This window comes from Hipposideros armiger, unplaced genomic scaffold (genome assembly GCF_001890085.2).
Source record: "Hipposideros armiger isolate ML-2016 unplaced genomic scaffold, ASM189008v1 scaffold_190, whole genome shotgun sequence".
Taxonomy (NCBI): Eukaryota; Metazoa; Chordata; class Mammalia; order Chiroptera; family Hipposideridae; genus Hipposideros; species Hipposideros armiger.
The window spans coordinates 901433-911548 of NW_017731540.1; positions in this window are offsets into that span (position 1 = coordinate 901433).

Consider the following 10116-nt stretch of genomic DNA (forward strand, 5'->3'; position numbering starts at 1 on the left):
TGGAGAGTTGCATTCTGGGGAGCTGCTTTTGTTTGAGGAGCCAAAACAGTGCAAGACTGTGATTTTATTATTCTAACAGAGCAAGAGCCTGTTCTGCGGTTCAGATGAAAAGCTCTGTGACTAACAGGATTCTTTCTTCCTTTATTTATTTTTTGGTGTGTGTGTGTGTGTGTGTGTGTGTGTGTGTGTGTGTGTGTGTGTGTGTGTGTTACATTTCTCCCATTAGCTGCCCCATTGGTTCACGACAGTTCTCCAGACTAAAGTGATCTATCACGGAGAGAGGGAAGGAGAAGTGGGAACTATCTGGTTTTTACCCGCTGACGGCAGGGCTCCTACGTCTGCAATCCGGACAGGCCAACAGCTCATTACTTAGGTGGTGTGAGCCGAGGACAGGAAGTTTGACTCACAACCATTGCAGTTCTGGAGAAGTCCCTGGATGTAGGGCCGCGAGCCAGTGGGTGCAGTCTGCCTCCTGATCCTCCCTCAAGTCAAAGGCTCTTGGAAGACAAGGCTTAGATCTGCAGCCAAACTAGAGATGGAGGTCCTTCTGCTGCAGTCCTGGGGATCTACTCGATGCAGATTTTACAGTTAGCCAAAGCTGCTGTAAGCTGGACCCAGAGCTGACCCGGCATTTTGCCTCTTTTAAGCCTCTACAGTGGCTTCCTCTCCCACCCCCAACTGGTTGGCAGGATACCAGCTGGTACCAGGTGGGTACCAGCTGTGAAAGTTTCCTCAGTGTTAGTGTCCTATCTTGCCCTACTCACTCACTGTTTTCTCCCCAGCCATTTCATTTGGACAAACACATGTGTGGCAGGACCGGCTGAGTGGCTCAGTTGGTTAAGAGTGCGAGCTCTGAGCAACAGGGTTCCCAGTTCGAGTCCCACATGGGCCAGTGAGCTGTGCCGGAGCTGAGCTTCCCTGAGCTGCCAGCAGGTGGCAGGATGGCTCAGCTGGTGAGAGTACATGCTCCTAACAAGGTTGCCGGTTCAACTCCCGCATGGTATGGTGGGCTAGGCCCACCCACAACTAAGATTGAACATGGCACCTTGAGCTAAGCTTCCCCGAGCTGCCAATGGGTGGCCCAATGGCAACTGGACTTGGAGCTGAGCTAGCTGCGCCCTCCACAGCTAGGATTGAAGAACAACAACTTGGCTGTCCCCCTTCCCCAATTCCCCAATAAAATCTTTTAATAAATAAATAAATAAATAAATAAATATGTGGCAGTTTGACAAATCCAATTAATAGCTTAGTGTCATGACATTAGCTGAAGAAGCAGGTGATAGAAGCATTTCTAGTCTTGACAGCTAGCAGAGGTCCACCTGGAAAACAGGTGAGCCATGGGCAATAAACGAATTGGAGCAAAGTGCTAATTTGCTAACAAAATGGACCAAGATGTCAACAAGTAGAGAACAAATGTAAATACGATCTCTGGTATCCTCTTAGAGGAATCTGTGCTCATGAGTCCAGCACCTACCAGCCTCTGTGCATGGGCTCCCTCTAATGCCTGGAATTGTCCCAGTTTCTGAGCCTGTTCTGACAAGTAGGGGATATTTCAGCGTACTAGGAGAGTGTAACCAGGAAGAGAGACAGCATGCGGAATATTTGAAACTGGGGATTGAATGCAGATAACTGTTTATATAGGAGATGGAAGAGCTGAGAAGCCAAACAATGGATGGCAACATAACCCAAAGAATAACAACAGCAGGACGCCACTGCCACTTCTAAACTGGAGGTTTACAGGGAGGTGGCGCCTGTTTACCAAAGTGGAGAAGGCACTAGGGTCATCTGGTGGAAAGCCATGGTGGGACTGCCTGGTGGGAGCTGGAGGCTCAGAGGAGATGCCAGAGACACTGCCTTAGGCAGAGAGGGAGGGGGAGAAATACCCCGAGAAACACAGCTGGCAAGGATTAGTCTCCTGGGATGCAGAGTGGAGCAGCAGAGCCTGAGGGCTGGTCCAGGAGGAACCGCATGTGGGGGAGTGGGGGGTGGGGTGGGTGTGGGGGGTGGGAGGGAGCTCAGAAGCACGTCTTGCTGCGAGTGAGCCTTGTGTCTACAGTGCCGAGGATGAGGCCTGGCTGCCATGCAATCTACCAGTGGCATCACCTCCTGTCCTCAGATACTCTGGTAGAGTGTCATAGTTAAGGGTACTGTACAGTTCTTGCTAGGAATGTGAATCATGTGGATGTACGCATTCAAAACTCATTGAATTATATTTAAATTATACCTCAGTAAAATATAAAAATACACACAAAGACTATTAGGCCCTGGAGTCATGCTGTCTATATTTGCTCCTAACTAGCTTTTATGGACTGAATTGTGTTTCTCTCCCCGCACCCCCCCCCCACCGCCCCAAATTCATATGTTGAAGCCCTAACTCTCAATGCACCCATATTTGGAGATAGGGCCTCTAAGAAGGTAATTAAGATTAAATGAGATCATATGGATGGGGTCCTAATCCGATAGGACTGGTGTCCTTATAAGAAGGGGAAGAGAAACCAGAGACCTCTCCCTCCATCTGTGCACAGAAGAAAGGCCATGTGAGGACACAGCCAGAAGGCAGCCCACTGCAGGCCAGGAGGAGAGGCTGCACCAGAAACCAACCCTGCCAGGCCCTTGACCTTGGACTTCCAGCCTCCAGAATGCTGAGAAAATAAATTTCTGTTGTTTAAATCGCCCAGCCTGGGTTATTCTGTTATGGCAGCCCTAGCTAACTAATATACTAGCTATGTGATTTCAAGCAAATATATATATTCTGTCTATCTTAGTTTCTTCACTTGAGAAACAGAGATGATAAAACTTCCCTCCTCACAAGGTTTTTGGGAGAATTAAGTGAAGTATGAGTTTAAAGCACTTGGCATGTGGTAAGTAGCTCTTACTATTCATACCCCGAATTTCTGCCTCAGTATCCCTGCCCAGAATTCTGGGCCTCACCTATCACCAGACACTGCCTCAAACCCCCCACCTGCACACATGATCTTGCTGGTCGTCTCCCTCTATGAGTATTCTACTCCTGGCATCCTCCAACCACCACCTGGGGTTCTGCTGGCATCATGCAGAACTGTCACCTCGCTTCTTTTAGCTGTCTGTGCTCCACATGCTGACCCCATCTCCACCGAGAATGTCATGTCCCTGTGATTATGTGCTTTGGTCCACCTACCAAGTGGCTTGTGCCTGAGCCAGCTGTATCAGTTTCCCATGGCCCCATCCTCTCTGGTCCTGGCTTCTTCCCATCAGCCTGTGTGCTTAGGTTGGCCCAGCACGCTTCCCACCTCCTTTAGCGACACTCCAGGCTATTTACACAGACTCATGGAGCTGTGACAGTTCTAGATTTTTCTGTCTGGAAATGCATTCGATGGAAAGGGGTGAGTGGATGAGCTTGCTTTGAAGCTGTATTTGCATAACAAGCACATTGTTGTGTTTGTTTGTTTTTAACTTAGACTATGGGCTTATTGGGGTTGGATTTGGGGAGAAATAATGGAAGTAATGTGTGTGTGTGTGTGTGTGTGTGTGTGTGTGTTGGGGTTGGGGAGCCATGGTGACAGACCAATTGGATACAACTTCCCAGCATCGGTCCCTCACTCCACACAGTTACTGGTTTTACGCAGGCATTGGGATTTGTGGTTGTCTATCAGGTTTGTTGGATGGTTTGCAAGCAGTGGTTCTCAGGTTTATAATGACATGTATTTGTTTTCAATATATCCCAAAGTAACAGCATAAAACAGCACACTTTTTATCTCACTTTCTGCAGCTTTTAGTGTTTTAATACTACCAAAATTATACAAGCTGGTTACAACAAATTTAAACATGAAGAAGTTTGTAAAAGTGATACATATGTCCTTCCCTCAGGCTAACTACTGGTAGCCATTTAGTACATCCATTTTTATTTTTTCCATGCTTACATGAACATAAATAGCCACTTTTTTTTTTTTGTAAAACAAGAATGAGCTCATACTTAAATTAGGCAGGATTTTTGTTTGCAAGTGATAGAAACTATACATCAACTATTTTAGGCAAAAAGAGGAATTCACTGGCAGAAGAATTTAAACCACAGGACTGTCTTTGTCTTTTGTCTCTGCTTCTCTCAGACGAGCATTCTCCCCAAGCTGGAACTCGGGGCACTAGAAGCTGCCTCGCTACGCCCCCTCCCCCCAGGCTTCCCAACACAGAGGCCTTATTCCTCTGCTGTCAGCTCTGAATAAAATACTCCCAAGAAGTACTTTTGGCTGCAAATCACACAAAACCCAACTGCAAGTGACTTAATAGAGGGTTATTCTTTTCCTGGACTAAGATGTCTAGAGGTAGATGGGAGTTCTGTAGCCCGGCAATGCTGTGGTTCTGGGTCCGCTTCTCTGCAGGTCTCTTGGTCTTCCCCTCATGGTTGCAAGCTGGGTGCAGCAGCTCTAAACACCCTTCTCTCATTTGACAGTTTTTTCCCATGGCTTCTCTCAAAAGCAAAGCCTGAGACAAGGGCTGTGTGCAGTGACTTGGGGCAGTGGTCCCAGGAAGCAGGAGTAAGGACTTGGGGAGGCGGGGGAAGCAAGGGAAGAAAGACAGGTATTATAAGAATGCATTACTGAATGGAGCAGTGGGTAACTGGTGCTAGATCCTGCTGGTACCTCCTGAGGGGTCTTAGGAGATATGTATCTCAGAACTGTCCCCTGGGGGACCAAAGGAGCAGCATTTTTTATCAGTGTGCCTCTCCCCACAACTAAACTAAGCAGTGAACATATTTTCCAGTTAGTGTGTGTATATGGTATACACAGTTCATAGCTGCTTAGTACTTCGTTATGCAGACGAGCCATACTTTGCAGATTCTCCTATTAATGGATGTTTAAGTTGCAGCCCTGATTTCGTATCAAATTTGCACAAGCATTGAAAGGGTCATGACGTTTTTTGTTTTTTTTTCTTTCACGATCCCAGGACTGAGGAAGTTTTATTCCATTTCTAGGCTTTGGCAAATTAGAAAATATAGTAATATTTCATCTTGCCAAAACAACTATTTCACACTAACCTATTCAGAACAAAAATAGCAAAGAGGTAAAAATAGCTTCTAAGTAGCCAAATAGATGTCAAGCAGTCACGAACTCCAGATGGAACGGGCAGTTCTGTATGCAAGGTCACTCAGATTTTGTCTTAAATCTCACACATTTCACTTGTAAGAGAGAGCTTCATAGAAGCCTATGTAACCCCATTTTACTTACAATTCTAACTAGCTTGTATCCTAGTTACTGTCTCCACAGCAAATTGAAAGGGGAAGGAAGCTGCTAAAGGAAGCCACACTGACAAACTCAAAATCAAAATGTGACCACTGACAGCAGCAGAGGGGGCAAAGAAATCAAAGCAACAGCAATAACGAAAAAAACCTTTTTCAAAATGTCATAAACATGTAAAGAAATACTGGTATTCTATCTACTCTATGGAACAGTCAAAGAACGGAGGTTCACAGCCAGGAAGAATAGTTAAAATTGCATTTAGAGGATTCTTTACAAGGCAAGGAAATGAATAATGGATTTTATGCTGTTAAGTCCTCTCATGCAGTATTGACTCAGTATGGTGATTATTTTTGTGTAATGTGTTTTAGAGAGATTTCCCAATAAGTAGATTTAAAATGATTTTTAAAAGTGGATTCTGAAAGCTCTGGGGAACTTCACTCTTGAAACAACTGTTTTCCATGGAGTTTTAGCCAAGGTTGGGTCGAAACAGAGAGGGATTTCTCCACCTCTCTGCACAAGGGGGCGATGTGGAGCAGTCTTCCCTCTAAAGCAGGGCATCGGTGCTCTTGTCTCCGGAGTGGACGTGGACGTGGACGTCGCTGAGCTGTCCTGCTGTCCTTCAGCAGTGACCGCTGAAGCTGAGGAGGCAAATGTTGAGACGTTTATCCATCCTCCTAGAAATCTTCCAGGAATGTTATTGGTGCGCTGGAATGGAAGGGACCAGTAAATAATCCTTTACCGGGAAGAAAACAATTTGGGAATATTTCCCACAAAGTTGTGTAACACACATCATTCATTGCTTGTTTAGTTTGTCTAATAAGTAAACAGTGATATTCCAGCTGTGGCATCAGCTAACGAGGATATTACTCTGTGTGTGTGTGTGTACACTTGAAATTAGTTGATAACGTTGAATACAGATTTTTTTTTTGCTTTGTTCCAGAATCTTGAAGTCTAATGCACCAATCTTGATATATCTCTAATCTTATTACTGTTAATATTACCACTTTTTCATTTATTATCAAGTCGTCTTCTTCTTCTTTTTTTTTTTTTGGTCTTACATGATGTGATAGAATAATAGCCCCCAAAAGATGTATTTGTCTTAATCCCCAGAACCTGTGAATATGTTATGTTACATGACAAGGGAAATGAAAGTTGCAGATGGAAATAAAGGTGCTAATCAGCTGGCCTTCAAATAAATCCTGGATTATCTGATGGGCCAAATGTAATCACAGGGGTCCTTAAATGAGCAAGGCAGAGGCAAAAAAGTTAGAAACAGAAAGGGCACTGTGAGAAAACCTGCCATTGATGGCTTTGAAGATGGAAAGGAGTCCCAAACTAAGGAATGTGGCAGCCTCTAGAAGTTGGAAAAGGCAAGAAAATGGATTCGCTCCTAGAACCTCCAGAAAGGAATGCAGGCCTCCCACCACCTTGATCAGCCCAGGGAGACCCATTTTGAACTTCTGACTTCCAGAACTCTAAGATAATAAATCTGCGTTGTTTTAAGTCACTAAGTGTGTGGTAATTGGTTCCAGTTGCAGTAGGAAACTAACACACATGCTCATAACTTACATTTAAGTTGTATTTATGAAGTGTTTTACTGTATGCTTAACATTGTGCATGGGGAGAAGATATAAAAATAGTGTGAATGCCACACCTTTTCATAAGCATTGATATTTCAGAAGATGAAATAAGGTTTTATTTCTGTTACACAGACCTTTGGCTATCATTATGATGCTCATAGTTGCATAGGTAACTAATGATTCATCTAATTATCCACAGTTATTCCTGCCTTCTCCATGCCAGGCATTGTGAACACAAAGATAAGTGTGTTACAAAGATGAACAAGATACAGATACTAAATATGATCAAGCAGAATTCTTCATCTCCACTATACCCAATCAGCTCCTCCTGCAATCTTTTCCCAACCTCCCAATTCCTCAAACTCCAAATCTACAAAATAGTTGGAGCAGAGGTTTTTTCAGCCAGTGGTGTAAGTGAGAGTCATTTCTGTGGTGGGTGTGAAGTGGAAGGTAAAAGTATAATGCCCAGACCTGTCCCTGGAGATTCTGACTCAGTAGTTTGAAGAAGCATTTGGCTATAGGTTTTTTGGTAAAAGCCCCCTAGGTAATTCTAACCCTTGCTTTAGAGAGTAAGATAAAAATAGCAAAAAAAAAAAAAATAGGCCAAAGAAATTTCAAGAAGTTAAACATTTTTTGATATCATATAGGTGGTACCATGTTAGTTGATTACAATGTAATGAAATTATAAACAACAGAAGAGAACCACTCAAAATCTGTACATTTGGAAATTAACAAAGCACATTCCTAAATACAGTAAGTCCCCAACTTACGAACATTTGAGTTGCGAACAAATCACAAAAGTAGCTCACGTGTCTGCAGACATTGTCATAGTTGTGCTGCTATATGCTTACTGTCCAGTGTGATAGTGTACAGTAGTACAGGGCTCAATCAGAGCCCAGATGTCCGGAAGCGAGAGGAAAAGCAGTGGTGGTGTGGAGGGGACTGCTAGGAAGTGCAAAGACTCACTTTGTCAGACTTACGAATGAATTGGACTTAGAAACGAATCCAACTTACGAACGTTCTTCCAGAACGGAACTCGTTTGTAAGTCGGGGACTTACTGTAATGATCTGGAGAAAGTGGGAGTCAGAGTAAAAGTGCAAAATATTCAGAAAAAGAGAAACCACAAGGAAAGTAATATGTACCAAAATTGTGGAAAGTAGCCAAAGTGGTTGGTATTCAGAGGGAAATTTATAGCCTTAAACTTTTATTAGAAAATAAGAAAGATTAAACATAAAGTCCCCAGGTCAAGAAGATACAAAAAGAAAAACAAATGGGGCCAGCCGAGTGGCTCAGTTGGATAACAGTTAGCTTAAGAGCACCAGCTCTGAGCAACAGGGCCGCCAGTTTAATTCCCACAAGGCCCAGTGATGCTGCGTCCGAGCTGAGCTGTCGCTGAGCTGCCAACAGGTGACAGGATGGCTCAGCTGGTGACAGCACATGCTCCTAGCAATAAGACTGCCTGTTTGATGGTTGGCTATGCCCGTCTGCTACTAAGACTGAACTCGGCACCTTGAGTTGAGTTGCCACCTGGATGGCTCAGTGGATAGAGCGTGCGCTCTTAACAACAAGGCTGCTGGTTTGACTCCCGCATGGGATGGTGGCTACGCCCACCCGCAACTAAAATTCTAACACAGCACCTTGAGCTTAGAGGCCACGAGCTGCCAACAGGCAGCCAGATGGCGACTGGCGCCCTCCACAACTGAGATTGAAGAACAACAACTTGGCTGGTCCCCTTCCCCAATTCCCCAACACTGTTTCCCTTCCCCAATTCCCCAATTAAAAAAAAGAAAGAAAGTAAAACAAAAACCAACCCTATGGAGTAGAAATGTTTACAGCGGATTAAAGATAGAAACAAAATTAATGAAGCAAAATCACCTTAGTGGAATTGATTAACAAAACCAAAAGTTTGTTCCTTGAAAAACAAACTTTGGTTGTGATACATATGTAGTATTACTATTAGTAGTAGTAGTATTAAGAAAACATGTGTATAATTTTTTATGTCAGAGGCATTCATTACCCACCAGATAATGCATGTGTTTCTCTACATTTCCAGGCACTTTTGGCCACGAGTGCTGTCCGCCACTGAGCCGTAAGCAGAGTGACATGTGCCATTTATGAAGCAACTCATTTAAGAGGCTGTGTGTGATTCTTCAGTTTCCCCTCTCCCTCTTTTTTTCTGCTGCCATGGGCTTGAAGGCCATGTCCTCACGTAGTGAAGCCATTCGTGGAAGCAGCCTGGATTACTGAGTCCCCAGATGAAGGGACAGACTCTCTGGAGAGTTGCCTAATTGACATACCATTCTGTGTGTACGAGAAATTAAACTTTCTTGCGTTAAGTCACTGGCTCGTGTTTTAATGTAGCATAGCCTATCTTATCCTAACTAATTCATGTTTTATAAAGTGTGTTCTTTCCAGAGTACCTCTCAGTTGTTAGATAAATACCTATGGCTTAACCAATTTATTGTGAAAGTGCAGGAAGAGAGCGGAAAAGGGGAGATAAGCTGAGCTCTTCAAATTTCATTATTTTTCCTGTTTGTTGCCAGACAAATATACCTACAGTACAAGTCAGTTATCAAGATCTAATAAATAGCCCAGGCTGTGTGTGTCTACAAATCTCATACATATACCTCAAAGAGTGCAAAAGGAAAGGGTTTCTAGCCATCTCCTTTACTATTTTCTAGTTAGAATATTTCTCTTAAATTTGTGAATTCACTGTTGCTTTAGTAAGACTAAGAGACAGCTTTTTTATTTCTAGGTCTGAAGACTATTATTGTGATTTATCACAATTAACTCATTACAGCATACAGAGGATGCCAAAACAATGTATACACATTTTAAGAAAGGAAAAAGCTATTAAAATTGTAATAATATATACCGATAACAAAAGATGAATACAAGTCACGTTTGACTTCTGCAATTACAAGAGGCGCTCAAAGTGGTTCCCATCAGCCTCCAAACACTTCTGATTATGGCAAACTACTGCTTGAGCAACATTGACCAAAGTGTCCACTTGTATACATTTTTTTGGCACCCCTTCTATAGAATGGAAGTAACAGTTACCACCTCAAGGGGTTGTTCTGGGGATTATGGTACTCTGTAGATTGTTCAATAAGTGGTGGTGGTGGTGGTGGTGGTGATGATGCTCATGATTGAACAGGTTACCTAGCCACACAGAACTGGCACTGATGAGCAGCTTTGCCTCGTACTACCCGTGTATCTTTGAGCATCTTACCTTCTCTCATTTTCAGTTTTCTAATGAATGAATAAGGGTAATTACAGTTATCTGGTGTACTTGTTGGGAAAATTAAATCAAACAGAGTAT